This window comes from Crinia signifera, chromosome 4 (genome assembly GCF_055691185.1).
Source record: "Crinia signifera chromosome 4, ASM5569118v1, whole genome shotgun sequence".
Classification (NCBI taxonomy): domain Eukaryota; kingdom Metazoa; phylum Chordata; class Amphibia; order Anura; family Myobatrachidae; genus Crinia; species Crinia signifera.
The window spans coordinates 285,540,801-285,557,028 of NC_139220.1; the positions used below are offsets into that span (position 1 = coordinate 285,540,801).

The 16,228-nt window shown below is 43.0% G+C and overlaps 1 protein-coding gene across 9 annotated transcripts in view; it reads right to left on the reverse strand.

The window, feature by feature from the left end:
* ANK1 (ankyrin 1) overlaps nucleotides 1-16,228 on the reverse strand; it is a 273,955-nt gene that overhangs the window by 109,103 nt on the left and 148,624 nt on the right. The gene's annotated exons all lie outside the window — the stretch shown is intronic.

A 16,228-nucleotide genomic window follows, 5' to 3' on the forward strand; every position in this document is an offset into this window, starting at 1 on the left:
GTGCTTTTCTTGGCCATCCCTTTTTATAGACAAATAAGGGTCATACCACTTCAATAAATATCGTGACCAGTTTAAACTTATGCCATGGTTGTCCAAGTCGTTATTTTAGTTAAGGTGTCCTGTTTTAGTTATTTCTAGGCACTTAAGGTTAAGTTAAGGTATAGGCCAACCAACATAATTCCTTAGGCGCATTATAAAGTAAGCCAAGCCCTGAACTACTAAAGACTATTGCTTAGTAAGTGGCTAACTGGTACTTGGGTACAGCATAGTATTGACAGGGAGCTGCCCTGTACCACTCATACCAACCTCCTTGCACTTGCTGCTGCTACTGCTGATGTTTCATAGTACATATGAATATATTTTTGTGTTATAGCAGAAAGAGATTTCAGCCATACTCACGTGTGATAGGGAATGTGAACCATGGACATGGAGACCAATAACGACAATCCTCTGGAATTTACCAACACGTCAGATGAAACAATTAGTCGAATTATTGTCGAGGGTGAGTCCGTTTTTGGACCGTGAATGCTGCAGTATAAGGCCAGCTGATATGCATTACAGCAGCTTGTGTACCAAGTTTTAGGCACTTGCCCTTCAGACTAGATGTAAACAAATCTTCCAGATGTCTCAGCATTTTTAATGAGAGGGCACCTGACTCCCTTTGGGGTTAATACATTTTGTCCTAGTAAATCTAGGTGCCTCTGAGCTTGCGATCAGGTGGAAAACACGGAACATACATGAAAAAGCTACACCAGAGACAGGGAATTTAGGAAAAACAGAAAAAGGCTTTAACATGACATCTTATAAAACCACATCCCTATACAATGACGCCATGGGCTGTCCTTGTTAATGATTCAGTAGATATAAACAGATGAGGCCGATGGATGATTATCCTGCAATTTATTCTATAGTATATAAGGGATAAAACACAAGGCCACTTGGTCAATCTCCATTACTAATTGGGTTTGTTAACCCCCAGTGGACATGAATGTGAATCTGTGCAGCTTTTTGACCATTTTCCATCAGGTAATGGATAATAAAGCAAGATGCCTGATGGGAAAATAGTCCGAAATGGCATATATAGCAGCTTCTATGTATAACAGGGGTTAATGCTGCGGAGCAGTAGGCATCAGAGGGTGGCACTGCTTTTCTTTCCATAATTGGCACTTATTAGGGAATATATGTATATTTGTGCTTATGAATCTTGAAGTACTTACACAGTTTCTATTGACAGCAGTTAAAGAGGGGGGACATAACGAGTCGGTGGCGTTACGACCAGGATTTCTGTTTATGGAAGTAGTATGATCTCTTGATCAGGAACTACTTTTTAAAACCTGATTTTTTAAAGGGCTTTTGAGTGTTGTCAAACACGTGAGACCCTCCTGTAAACTACCCCTGGCAGGAGTATGAGCGTGGCATACTTGCCAATATATTAAAATAGTTTCCAGGGACAAGTTGCTCCTGAGTCGGGTCATCTAAGAACGTCACACACGGTGCTGTGTCCTGAGCAATACAAGCCCCATCGTGTCATGGATTTTTAAAATCAATAACACATTTTTTTCATACTCCCCAGTACAGGTTGAGTATCCCGTATCCGAATATCCGTTATCCGAATTATTCCGAAAACCATACTTTCCAGAAAGTGAAAAAAAAAATTTTTTTTTGCTAAAAACTCACTGGGGACATATGTAACAGCACTACTGAGGACATGATATGTAACTGGCACTATATATGTACAAGAAAATGATTACTTGGCATTCAAATTCAGTATCTGAGATAGTACACAAATTTTGTTTCATGTTTTGAAACCTTGTTTTTTGAACAAATAAAATATATTTGTGTGTATTTTATGTGGTAATAAAATATATTTGTGTTTATTTTATGTGTTTATACAGCATAAATGCAAGATACTTCAAAATACATCATTGAAATATTAAAATATTCCAAAATACGGAATAATCCGCTATCCAAAATTCTCCTGGTCCCGAGCATTTTGGATACGGGATACTCAACCTGTAGTAACGTATAAATCCACAAAATAGTTCCAATTAAAAACCCTAACAATCCAGGTTTTCAGTATACCCATGACTTAATTTGTACCTCAGTCAAAATGAATGAAAGATCTGTGCTGAGCCATGGATATACAAAGCCTGGACTGTTTTGTTGGTTTGAGAACTGCATTTGTTGACCTCTGCATTAACGCAAGGAACCACAACAGTTCCGGTTTAGGGATATCCAGTACATGCTAGTGTAGATATGGTTTAATCAAACTGACGCTATCACCTGTCAGCGAATAAAATTGCAGGTTCTTCCCAGTGACGACTTGGTTAAGCATCCCTTATCCAAATATCCGCCATCCAAATTATTCCGAAAACCATAGTTTTCAGAATGTACTTTTTGATTTTGATAAAAACCTACTGTAACTGGCATTACTGAGGACATGATATGTAACTGGCACTACTGAGGACATGATATGTAACTGGCACTACTGAGGACATGATATGTAACTGGCACTACTGAGGACATATGTAACTGGCACTACTGAGGACATGATATGTAACTGGCACTACTGAGGACATGGGGCGGGATGTTGTAACATTCGCAGCCCTCTATCGCCTCCCATCGCCGGCCACCGCATTTTTAATAACGGCATATGTTCTAACATATGCGGTTATTAACGCAAGTGACAGCTCTTGCGATAAGAGCTGTCCCTTGCGATGCGGTGCCGGCACTGGACTTCCGGGTCTGTGACCTGGGAGTCCATCTGCGCAAGCGCAGAGTGACGCGCCGGCCGCAGAGCATGCTGGGAGGGAACCGTGACGGATCCCTCAAACAGCGCTGCGGTAAGAAGCCCATAGGCTTCTGCAGGTAATCGCCAGCTTTTGCTGGCGATTCCCTCCGCAGCGCTGGCACTGCGAAGGGGACAGAGAGCATACAGAAATGCAGTAAAAATCCAGATAACTGGGTTTTTACCGCATTTCTGTTTTAGAGAATCTCCCCCACAATATGTAACTGGCACTACTGGGGACATGATGTGTAACTGGCACTACTGGGGGCATGATATGTAATTGGCACTACTGAGGACATGATATGTAACTGACACTACTGGGGCCATGATATGTAACTGCCACTACTGGGCACATATGTAACTGGCACTACAGAGGACATGATATGTAACTGGCACTACTGAGGACATGATATGTAACTGGCACTACTGGGGACATGATATGTAACTGGCACTACTGAGAACATGATATGTAACTGGCACTACTGAGGACATGATATGTAACTGGCATTACTGGGGACATGATATGTAACTGGCACTACTGAGGACATGATATGTAACTGGCACTACTGAGGACATGATATGTAACTGGCAATAAATATGTGCAGAAAATGCTTAGCATTCAAATTGAGTGAGATTGTACACAAACTTTGTTTCATGTTTTAAAACCTTGTTTAATTCTCAAATAAAATAAAATAAATTTGCATGTATTTCATGTGTTTATAGAACATAAATGCAAGATACCTCGAGATTCCTCATTCAAATATAAAAATATTCCATATTCTCGTCCCAAGCATTTTGGGAAAGGGATTTTGGCTAACCTTCTTTGAGATTTTGACTATCTAGTCAAAATCGGTACTTGTGTATTATCACGGCGCCCACGAAATCGGCCGAAAATCGGCCGCAAATCGCATGAAAAAATCGAATGCGATTTTGCGGCCGATTTTTGGCCGATTTTCGACCGATTTTTCCAGCCGATTTGCATGCTGTTCCATCATTGCACATCTTGCACATCCCCGATTTCCATCGTAGTGCAATGCATGCAATATAGTGGCATGTGATGCATGCCATGCGATGCATGTGAAGCGATTAGATTTGTAATTGTACAATCACCCTGATGGGTGCTTACAATGTTAAATGCACCGCCATTGTTAACGCCACCCCCACTATCAACGCCAACCCGAAGCGTGGCGAGCGTAGCGAGCCCGCGAGGGGTGGCGGTACGTGTCCTCCGACCTTTTCATACCCCCCTATCCACGTCGGCGTGCAGTTGATTTTAGATAGTGTGGCGAGCGCAGCGAGCCACCGAGCCCGAAGCGTGGCGAGCGCAGCGAGCCCCGCGAGGGGATGCGGAATACATGTAAAGTAATCTGCGTCCCCTCACGGGGCTCGCTGCGCTCGCCACAATTCGGGCTCGGTGGCTCGCTGCGCTCGCCAAACTATCTTGCGAATCACATCGCATCGCATGCCACTTGCTGGCATGCGTTGCTATGCGATATTTAACTGTACAATCAGGGGCATTTTCCCGAAAATCACATTGCATACCATCGCATAGTACCTGGGGGTGTGCAAGGATGGAATAACATGCAAATCAGCAGGAAATGGCCGAAAATCGGCCGCAAATCGGCCGCAAAATCGCATCGCAGATCAAATCGGCCAAAAAATCTGCAGAAAATCGGCCGATAAATCGGATGCGATATCGGATGCGATTTAGATGAAATCGGGCGCCGTGATAATACACAAGTACCTCAAAATCTCCTGCCAATATTGCACCGTGTGTACACCCTTTAAGCTTAGATCAGTAAAATACTATTGACGGAATTTAAGCAAACATTTAAGAGCACTCGGAGGTACGCGGCGGCCCGGCCTGTAATGGCGGCCGCGGCAGTCAGACAGGTTGCTGGAGGGGAGGAGAGTGCATTGCGCATCTCTCCTACCCCTCAGTGTGCTTCCCTGTGACTGGCCGCCCGTCCGCCAATCAGAGCTTGCTTGCGGGCCTGCAGCCAATCAGGAGCCGGCCCGCAAACTTTGATTGGCGGGCAGCCCAGTCACAGTGAAGGGAAGGAGAGATACGCAGTGTGCTGTACTCTCCTTCCCTGAGAGAAGCAGCGGCGGCAGCTACACGGCAGGGGGACACTGGACTGTCCTCTCCCCAGCAGCAGCGTCAATGGTGAGTGTGCTGCTGCTGGGAAATACTATGGGGGCATTGCTGGCACTGTGGGGGCATACCATATTGCTGGCACTGTGGGGCATACTTGTTACTGGCACTGTGGGGCATTGCTGGCACTGTGGGGCATACTTGCTGCTGGCACTGTGGGGCATTGCTGGCACTGTGGGGCATTGCTGGCACTGTGGGGCTTACTTGTTACTGGCACAGTGGGGCATTGCTGGCACTGTGGGGCATACTTGTTACTGGCACTGTGGGGCATTGCTGGCACTGTGGGGCATACTTGTTGCTGGCACTGTGGGGCATTGCTGGCACTGTGGGGCATACTTGTTGCTGGCACTGTGGGACATTGCTGGCACTGTGGGGCATACTTGTTGCTGGCACTGTGGGGCATTGCTGCCACTGTGGGGCATACTTGTTGCTGGCACTATGGGGGCATACTTGTTGCTGGCACTGTAGGGGCATTGTTAGCACTGTGGGCGCATACCCAGTACCATGGGGTCATACCTGGCACCGTGGTGGCATTCCCGTTTCTGGCACTGTGGGGGCATACCTGGCACCATTGGAGCATATGTGTATCTGGCACTTTTGGGGGCATATGTGTATCTGGCACTATTGGAAGGCTAACGTGATCCGTTGGAATGTCTGTTGCTTCAGTAATAAAGATTTGACAGTGTTCTGTTATTTTATATGCTGTCCGCAGAATGGGCTGAGCTTATATTGTGGTCAAGTGGTTGCACTTTTTTTTCTCTCGTCATTGCCAGTATGACTTGCCCCTGTTAAGCCACACCCTTCAAATGAGGCCACACCCCTCTTTAGGCCACGCCCCCTAAATTTCACGAGGGGGTACTCATATATGAAAAGCCTAATCAAGGGGTATGGGAGACAAAAAAGGTTGGGAACCACTGCACTAGTAGATGTGACACAGCAGGAAGTAGGTCAGTTGAAAGGAATGTTTTATCATTTCAATATGTATTGCCTTTCAAGGGCTACCTGTAAGATGACATATTGGGAGGAATTCCACTTTGTTTTAGGGAACCAACTTCCAACTTTCACACTACTTTCTGTAACCAACAGAATCACAACACTACTGACAGCAGCCTATCACTGCCTCACTGACAGCCGCCCATTCCTGCCTCACTGACAGCCACCCATCCCTGCCTCACTGACAGCCACCCATCCCTGCCTCACTGACAGCAGCACATCCCTGCCTCACTGACAGCAGCACATCCCTGCCTCACTGACAGAAATGCATTTCTACCTCACTGAAAGCAGCACATCCCTGCCTCACTGACAGAAGTACATACCTGCCTCACTGACAGCAGCACATCACTGCTTCATTGACAGCAGCATATGCCTGCCATAAGGTCAGAGCTGGTGCAATAAATGTTATAAGCAATAGAAGACTGTATTAGATGCACAACAGTAGAAAAACGGGTAGAAAGAAATTAATTAAATATTTTCGCATAGAGATATTCTTGTATTTGTGTAAATACTAAAACCTCTGTTAGAACAGATTGGGTATATACATTGGTAAAGCTGTAAGAGTTAGGATTCATTAGGATACATACCCACTAGTGTTAATTTCATGTGTTAGCATCATCTAATTGCATCATTAACACCCGTAAAACCTAAGCAGCTATGCATATACTCAATACAGTTGTTAGAAGCATTTGCACGAATTGCAGAAGTTCTATGCACATACCTTTACTGAGGGAGCGTTTGACATTTGTATTCAGTCATATATTTGCTATTGGTGGAAAAGACTAATGTAACATCAATGGTTCCCTGACCTAATGCACAGAAAGAACCTTAATACTTTATAAAACATTGCAGGAGAAGGGATTGGTGGTATTGATTTCACGCCGGGTAAGACTATAGCTGTGTACACATGCATCGATTTTTGGCTATTTTCGATTCGATTTTGCTTATAGAAGCAAAATCGAATCCACATTGAATGGTTTGTAGGACACTTTAGATCTGCATTCGATTCGATGCACGCTCCCGTTTTCTCAAAATCGAACAGAAAAATCTACTGTGCAGCCAAGGAAATATGAATTTCGATCCAGTAAATCGAATATGTACAATGTACCATGAATGTAAATCGAATTCAATATAGAATTCGATATCTAATGCAAAGGTACAGATCTAATGCCAAATTGAATGGGAAGATCTAATGCCAGATCTAATAGAAAATCAAATCTAACATCGAATCAAATGCAAATCGAAGTGTGTGTACATAGCTTATCTTTCAATATTGTAAGACAAAATGTGGTGTGATATTGTAGAACAACATATATAATTAAAACACAGTTCAATCTGGCATTTGATTTCGATTTCTACTATACAATCTTGACTGGCAAGACTATTTTTCTTTTCGATTTCCACTATACGTGAACGTGCATTGGAATCGAATGTGCATCGAATGCTGCTAAAAGCAATTGATGTGCATTCGATTTTGATTCGATTTCTACTGATTTTGCTTCTATAAACAAAACTGAATAGAATACTAGTGCATATCTCACCGTGTGTACCCTCTATAAGTCTACCTGAGTGCGGGGAATCTTTAATAAGAAAGGAATGGGTGGCAGCTTCCTGCTAATGTAAAGTGACAACTGATCCGACTCAGCAGACCGCTACCCACCCGCCTCTCAGATCAGATTATTATTAATATTCACATACTGTTAGCTGCTCTTTTCTAACCAGTTAGCCAGGACTTCTATGGGGAAATTGTGGCAGTCTTTTAAGACACATTTAGGCAATTACAACCTGTTTTCCTCCATACTATATAAAATAAGTCTGTATGCATACACTGTACAGAAAGAAAATTGCACCAAGAAATGCTCTAGATCTTCTCTACCCTTCAATTACAAAACTTCATTCTGCAAACCCACAAAGAGCAGTGGGATATTTCTGCTAGTACCAGCAATGTTCCCTTTACGTTTAATAAAGCACAGTTTGCAATACAGATCATTGCGACTGACCCCAAATTGGTTGGACTGACAGATGATCAATGTTAGCTGGCAAATCTGCAATGAGGTCAGACTGAGGTATCTACACATTTCAGGGAAGTCAGCCATGGAGCAAGATGATCTCGGGTCACTGTCAGATGGCATGTGGGGCAAAGGTCAATGGTCGTGAGAGGGGGGGGGGTAAAAGTATAGGGTGGAAGGGTAACATAGATTATATGAAGATTTTCTGTAAAAGCTATAGGGTCATAATGGGTGCAGTAAATGTTCTAAGCAATAGAAGACTATTAGATGGCACAACAAAGTACAACAGGAAAAATAATGGGTAGAACTTGGTAAGTCAAGAGGTCATTTAGCATTGGGAAACCAAAGGCTGGATAGACGTATCTGTGCTATCAGGTGGATCAGGACAGCATGGTTCCGAAGGCACAGTGTTGATCGAGATGAAAAGGTCAGAAGGCACGGTGAGGTCGGGCAGAATACACGACCTGTGGGACAGGTCTGACCACATATCTCCCCCTCAGGATCACAGGACATATGAGGCTGGACCTTTCCCACACGCCCGATATTCTCCAGAAGACCCAAAGGTGCCGGCTGAACCTAAGTTGAAGTGCTGAGTACCGAGAGGTAGTGGAGGAATTACATATTATTCTGTAATGTGTACTTTGTTGTGTATGGTTCTGTGTGTGGAGAAAAGTTGGAGGACAGCTTGTTTAGCGTGTGGATGGAGTGGTAGAGGTTAGGCTACAACTGTACAATGGCTGGAAGACTGAGTGATGTCTGGAGGAATGAGTAATCATCAGGATGATTGGTAGTGCATAATTACAAAAACAGTATAATAGGCAGGGTTTCCACCAGCTGAGAAGTATTACTTGGTGTGGTAAAACAATGACACTGAGGGGTAGATGTATGAATTAGTGATAAGGGAGAAGTGATAAAGTGCCTGGTATCACAGGCCAATCAGCTCCTGACTGTTAAGTTACAGGCTGGGTTTAAAAAGGGACAGTTAGGAGGTGATTGGCCGGTGAGAAAGTACCAGGCACTTTATCACTTTTCCTCCCTTATCACTGCTTTATACATCTACCCCTGAGACTGGTACCTACAGCAGTATACTAGAACTAGTTGTGAGCTAGAACTATTATACTTTATAGATACAGGTGCGGGTTTGAGCATGGTTACAGATTTATTAAGGACAAAAATAGGTGTTATGAAGGTAGGTTTGGAGTAGGTGTTATAAAGATACATGAAGTGAAGAGCAATTGAAAAGAGCTATATTTATGACATTCCAATGCTACCATTTCTCAAAGCATCTTACAGGAATAAAGGTAATGTAGAACAGCAATATAGAACTAGATTTGGTGCAGAACAGTATTAAAAGTAGATGTGGTGCAAAGTGGTGGCAGATATGGTGCAGAACAGTGTTATAAAGTAAATGTGATGCATAGTAAGCGCTCATGATCAGGGCCTTGTCTCATGTGCTTTTCTTAGAATATATATATATATATAGATGTATAGAAGACCAGCATAGTAGTGATAGATGTTGTGTAGACAGAGTTATAGAACTAGATGTGGAGTAGACCAACATAGTAGTGGCAGAGTAGATGTGGTGTAAACAGCATGGCGGTGGTAGATAGAATATAGAACAGTGTTATAAAACTAGATGTAGTGAAGACCAGGGTAGTAGCAGTAGATGTGGTGTAGAACAGCATAGTCATGGTAGATAGAGTGTAAAACAGTGTTATAAAACTAGATGTGGTGAAGACCAGGGTAGTAGCAGTAGATGTGGTGTAGAACAGCATAGTCATGGTAGATAGAGTGTAGAACAGTGTTATAAAACTAGATGTGGTGAAGACCAGGGTAGTAGCAGTAGATGTGGTGTAGAACAGCATAGTCATGGTAGATAGAGTGTAAAACAGTGTTATAAAACTAGATGTGGTGAAGACCAGGGTAGTAGTGGTAGATGCGGTGTAGAACAGCATTCTAGAACTAGATGTGGTGTAGATCAGAATAATAGTGCTAAATTGGTGTGGGCCACAATTATAGCACTAGATTTGGTGCATAGTGGTGGTAGATAGAGTGTAGAACAGTGTTATAAAACTAGATGTGGTGAAGACCAGGATAGTAGCAGTAGATGTGGTGTAGAACAGTATAGTCATGGTAGATAGAGTGTAGAACAGTGTTATAAAACTAGATGTGGTGAAGACCAGGGTAGTAGCAGTAGATGTGAGGTAGAACAGCATAGTCATGGTAGATAGAGTGTAGAACAGTGTTATAAAACTAGATGTGGTGAAGACCAGGGTAGTAGTGGTAGATGCGGTGTAAAACAGCATTCTAGAACTAGATGTGGTGAAGATCAGAATAATAGTGTTAAATTAGTGTGGGCCACAATTATAGCACTAGATTTGGTGCATAGTGGTGGTAGATAGAGTGTTGAACAGTGTTATAAAACTAGATGTGGTGAAGACCAGGATAGTAGCAGTAGATGTGGTGTAGAACAGCATAGTCATGGTAGATAGAGTGTAGAACAGTGTTATAAAACTAGATGTGGTGAAGACCAGGATAGTAGCAGTAGATGTGGTGTAGAACAGCATAGTCATGGTAGATAGAGTGTAGAACAGTGTTATAAAACTAGATGTGAAGACCAGGGTAGTAGCAGTAGATGTGAGGTAGAACAGCATAGTCATGGTAGATAGAGTGTAGAACAGTGTTATAAAACTAGATGTGGTGAAGACCAGGATAGTAGCAGTAGATGTGGTGTAGAACAGCATAGTCATGGTAGATAGAGTGTAGAACAGTGTTATAAAACTAGATGTGGTGAAGACCAGGGTAGTAGCAGTAGATGTGGTGTAGAACAGCATAGTCATGGTAGATAGAGTGTAGAACAGTGTTATAAAACTAGATGTGGTGAAGACCAGGGTAGTAGCAGTAGATGTGGTGTAAAACAGCATAGTCATGGTAGATAGAGTGTAAAACAGTGTTATAAAACTAGATGTGGTGAAGACCAGGGTAGTAGTGGTAGATGCGGTGTAGAACAGCATTCTAGAACTAGATGTGGTGTAGATCAGAATAATAGTGCTAAATTGGTGTGGGCCACAATTATAGCACTAGATTTGGTGCATAGTGGTGGTAGATAGAGTGTAGAACAGTGTTATAAAACTAGATGTGGTGAAGACCAGGATAGTAGCAGTAGATGTGGTGTAGAACAGCATAGTCATGGTAGATAGAGTGTAGAACAGTGTTATAAAACTAGATGTGGTGAAGACCAGGGTAGTAGCAGTAGATGTGGTGTAGAACAGCATAGTCATGGTAGATAGAGTGTAAAACAGTGTTATAAAACTAGATGTGGTGAAGACTAGGGTAGTAGTGGTAGATGCGGTGTAGAACAGCATTCTAGAACTAGATGTGGTGTAGATCAGAATAATAGTGCTAAATTGGTGTGGGCCACAATTATAGCACTAGATTTGGTGCATAGTGGTGGTAGATAGAGTGTAGAACAGTGTTATAAAACTAGATGTGGTGAAGACCAGGATAGTAGCAGTAGATGTGGTGTAGAACAGCATAGTCATGGTAGATAGAGTGTAGAACAGTGTTATAAAACTAGATGTGGTGAAGACCAGGATAGTAGCAGTAGATGTGGTGTAGAACAGTATAGTCATGGTAGATAGAGTGTAGAACAGTGTTATAAAACTAGATGTGGTGAAGACCAGGGTAGTAGCAGTAGATGTGAGGTAGAACAGTATAGTCATGGTAGATAGAGTGTAGAACAGTGTTATAAAACTAGATGTGGTGAAGACCAGGATAGCAGCAGTAGATGTGGTGTAGAACAGCATAGTCATGGTAAATAGAGTGTAGAACAGTGTTATAAAACTAGATGTGGTGAAGACCAGGGTAGTAGCAGTAGATGTGAGGTAGAACAGCATAGTCATGGTAGATAGAGTGTAGAACAGTGTTATAAAACTAGATGTGGTGAAGACCAGGGTAGTAGTGGTAGATGCGGTGTAAAACAGCATTCTAGAACTAGATGTGGTGTAGATCAGAATAATAGTGTTAAATTGGTGTGGGCCACAATTATAGCACTAGATTTGGTGCATAGTGGTGGTAGATAGAGTGTAGAACAGTGTTATAAAACTAGATGTGGTGAAGACCAGGATAGTAGCAGTAGATGTGGTGTAGAACAGCATAGTCATGGTAGATAGAGTGTAGAACAGTGTTATAAAACTAGATGTGGTGAAGACCAGGGTAGTAGCAGTAGATGTGAGGTAGAACAGCATAGTCATGGTAGATAGAGTGTAGAACAGTGTTATAAAACTAGATGTGGTGAAGACCAGGGTAGTAGTGGTAGATGCGGTGTAAAACAGCATTCTAGAACTAGATGTGGTGTAGATCAGAATAATAGTGGTAAATTGGTGTGGGCCACAATTATAGCACTAGATTTGGTGCATAGTGGTGGTAGATAGAGTGTAGAACAGTGTTATAAAACTAGATGTGGTGAAGACTAGGGTAGTAGCAGTAGATGTGGTGTAGAACAGCATAGTCATGGTAGATAGAGTGTAGAACAGTGTTATAAAACTAGATGTGGTGAAGACCAGGGTAGTAGCAGTAGATGTGAGGTAGAACAGCATAGTCATGGTAGATAGAGTGTAGAACAGTGTTATAAAACTAGATGTGGTGAAGACCAGGATAGTAGCAGTAGATGTGAGGTAGAACAGCGCTACAGGCAATCGCAGTTTCAGAGCCGGCGGGGAGCTCTGAGTGATTAAATGTATAAAAATCTATAAAAATGTACCTTTAGTGCAGGCATGTCCAAACTAAGGCCCTCCAGCTGTTGTGAAGCTACAATTCCCATCATGCCTTGCCACAGTTTTGCGATTAGTGAATTCTCAAACTATGGCAAGGCATGCTGGGATGTGGAGTTTCACAACAGCTGGAGGGCCACAGTTTGGACATGGCTGCTTTAGTGGATATACACTTAGGTGTGGCATATAATAGGGTTACAGAGTTAAGTATGGAGTAGCACACTGTAATAACCATAGGTGTAGAGCAGGGGTGGGGAACTTCCGGCCCGCGGGCCGGATACGGCCCCCGCACCCAGTATGTCCGGCCCGCCCGCCTGCCTATATTACAGCCACCCGCCCGCCTATATTACAGAAGTATCATCCGCCCGGCCGCCTATATTTCATACCAGCCGCCGGGGATGGCTGCTGCTGCTGCCGCCGGGGAGATGTGCATAAGAAGCGCCCGCCAATCACTGCTGGCGCATCCCCTCCACAGCCACTGTGATTGGCGGGCGCGTCTTCTGCACATCTCCCCGGCAGCAGCAGCAGCAGCCATCCCCGGCGCCTGGTATGTAATATAGGAGGGCGGGCGGCTGATAATACATCAGTAATATAGGCGGGCGGGCGGCTGATACATCAGTAATATAGGCAGGCAGGCGGGCGGGCAGGCAGCTGATCAATCGGTAATATAGCCGGGCGGGTGGCGGGGGAGATATGCAGAAGATGCGCCCGCCAATGCTGCTTCTCTCACCCTCCCTTACCCAGTAACTGACACATCCAGGGGTTGTCATTTACCCCTGGATTCACCCCCAAACAGGTTAATGTGATTATGTCTGACATAATCACATTAACCTGTTTGGGGGTGACACCCCCCCTTCCTCCACACTGTCACTTTTTATGGTGTCTCTGCCCACATGTATATGTCGCTGCCCGTGTGTATAATGCCCACATGTATATGCCGCTGCCCGTGTGTATAATGCCCACATGTATATGCCGCTGCCCTGTGTATAATGCCCACATGTATATGCCCACATGTAAATTTTCTAAATGGCCCCTCGGTAGAAAAAAGATTCCCCACCCCTGGTGTAGAGAAAGGAAACGGTTACAGACCAAGGTGTTTAGTAAAGCAATTATTTACCTTAAAACTATGTCAAACATTGTTATAGGTTATAGTAGTGTAATGAGGTAGATGTGAAATAAAACAGAACAGAGTGACAGTATGCGTAGTAGAACTGGATACTACAGCTAGATGTGGCTAGAACAGCATTTTAGAGGTAGAAGTAAAGTTCAGATTGCTATAAAATTAGGTGTGGAACAAATTATTAGGGTTACATTTACTAAAGGTTCTAATAGTGGGGATGTTGCCCATAGAAAGCAATAGGAAAATGATGCAATCTGATTGGTTCCTATGGGAAACATCATCTCTTCATTTTTAGAACCTTTAGTAAATACACCATTAAGTAGGGACACACTGAACACCTTTGTGTATGTACTGTTGTTCAGATCCTTTACCACCATCTCCTCACCACTTACCGTCATTATTTGTATTCTTATTAAGTCTAGTGTTTCATGTTTGCAAAGGGTCATCTATTTTTCACTTTTAGAACCTTTAGTAAATGTATCCCGTATCGTGGCGCAATCACGTGTTATACATTTATATGTGGATAAAACAGTGTTATAGAACTTTGCTGTAGAACTTAAGTATAGTTATATAAAGTAACTGCAATAAAGGGGGTTATTCTGGTTGATACGCACCGCTGCTTCGTTCACAGCACTGCTTCGTCTGTATCGCTGCTTGGCATTTTTCGCCCGCCGTTCGCATATGCTGCTGCCCCCAATCTCAGTGCGAATTCCCCCACAGCCTATAGTGAAACACCCAAATCATTCGATGGTCGCGGACCATCGAATTGTGTGGAAGGTGCACGCATATCTAAGTGACTCTCAGGTCACTTAGATATATACGTGCACACTCGGAAGGAACTGGTCTAGCAGCTGCCCGCCCCCACGTCACAGGGTAATTTCCATGGGAACGCCCAGCGTTTTCATGGGAATGCCCATGCAACGCTGAGCGTTCCCGTGAGCGAATCCCCAGGTCCGCGGCCCCACGCCCGCAGTCTTGGGTGCATGCGCCCGGCAAACACTCTGTTCGTAGTGGCTGTGCATACCCGGTGAATGCACATGCGCAGAAATGCGCATGTGCACAACCAAAACATCAGTCCTCCATGCGTGCGAATCAACCAGAATAACCCACTTAGTATAGATAAGGAGGAAACAATGTTATAGATTAATGAAGTAGAAATTTGTTTTATAGCTCTATGTGGTGTAGAACAATAGAACAATGTAATATTCCTAAATATGGAGTAATGGTGCCCATACACTAGTAAGATTTATCTTCAGATCTGGCTGGTTGGAACAAAAACATGGTTATGGATGACTGACAGTTTGTCAGTTTTCCAGCATTTCCAAACAAATGGTCAGCTGTCATTTGCTCTCATCCATAACCATGTTTTTGTTCCAACCAGACAGATCTGCAGATAAATCTGCGTGTGTATGGCCACCTTAAGAAAGTGGGACAGATGTAGGAAAGGCATGGATGAAATGATTGACAGTATCTACATAAATATATTTGAATGATGTTTGTGCGTGTGTGTGCGTGTGCGCAGCTCAGCCCGAGAAGGGGTTAAAGGCCTATAAGTGTCCATTAAATTAAAAACATTTTCACTTTACAAAACTTTTGAGAATTGCATAAGCATAAACTTTCTCCCGTCCTTCGGTCGGCCTTAAGACTAGTACAGTATATTGTAGATAGACAGTCAATTGGTCAATACCAAATGGTTTACAGCCAATAGGTTGATAGGGTCAACAGTTCAACAGGTGAATGGTGAAAATGGACTTGTGTTGACAATTTAAAAAGGTTGACTTGCAAATGGTCAACACAGAAAAGGTAGACACGTAAAGGGTTATATTTATTAAAGCTTTAAAAATTAAAAGAGGTGATGTTGCCCAAAGCAAACCAATCAGATTCGGTCTATCATTTTCTAGGATGCAATATAATACATGATAGACAGATTCTGATTGGTTGCTATGGGTAACATCACCTTTTTTAATTTTTAGAAGTTTCAGTAAATGTACCCCTTTGTATTTTAGCCCTAATCCTAACCCTTCCTTTTTATGTTGACATTTTATGAAGTAAAACAGTGTATGATCAGTAGAGGTGGATGGCAGAAGCATTAAAGTGCTACATGTGGTTATAACGCTAGATGTGGCAGAAATGAGAGTTATTGCTATATATGGATTAGAACAGTGATAAGGAGCTAGGTGTGTACAAGAACAGTTCTATAGAGGTAGATACAGCATAGAACGATGGTAGAGCATTAGAGGTGGATAAAAACAGTGTTAGAGATTTAGATGTGGAGTAGAACAGTTTTAGAGTGGTAGACATGGAGTAGAACACTATTAGATAATTAGATGTGGAGTACAACAGTTCTAGAGAGGTACTGTAGAAATGGAGTAGAACAGTATTAGATAATTA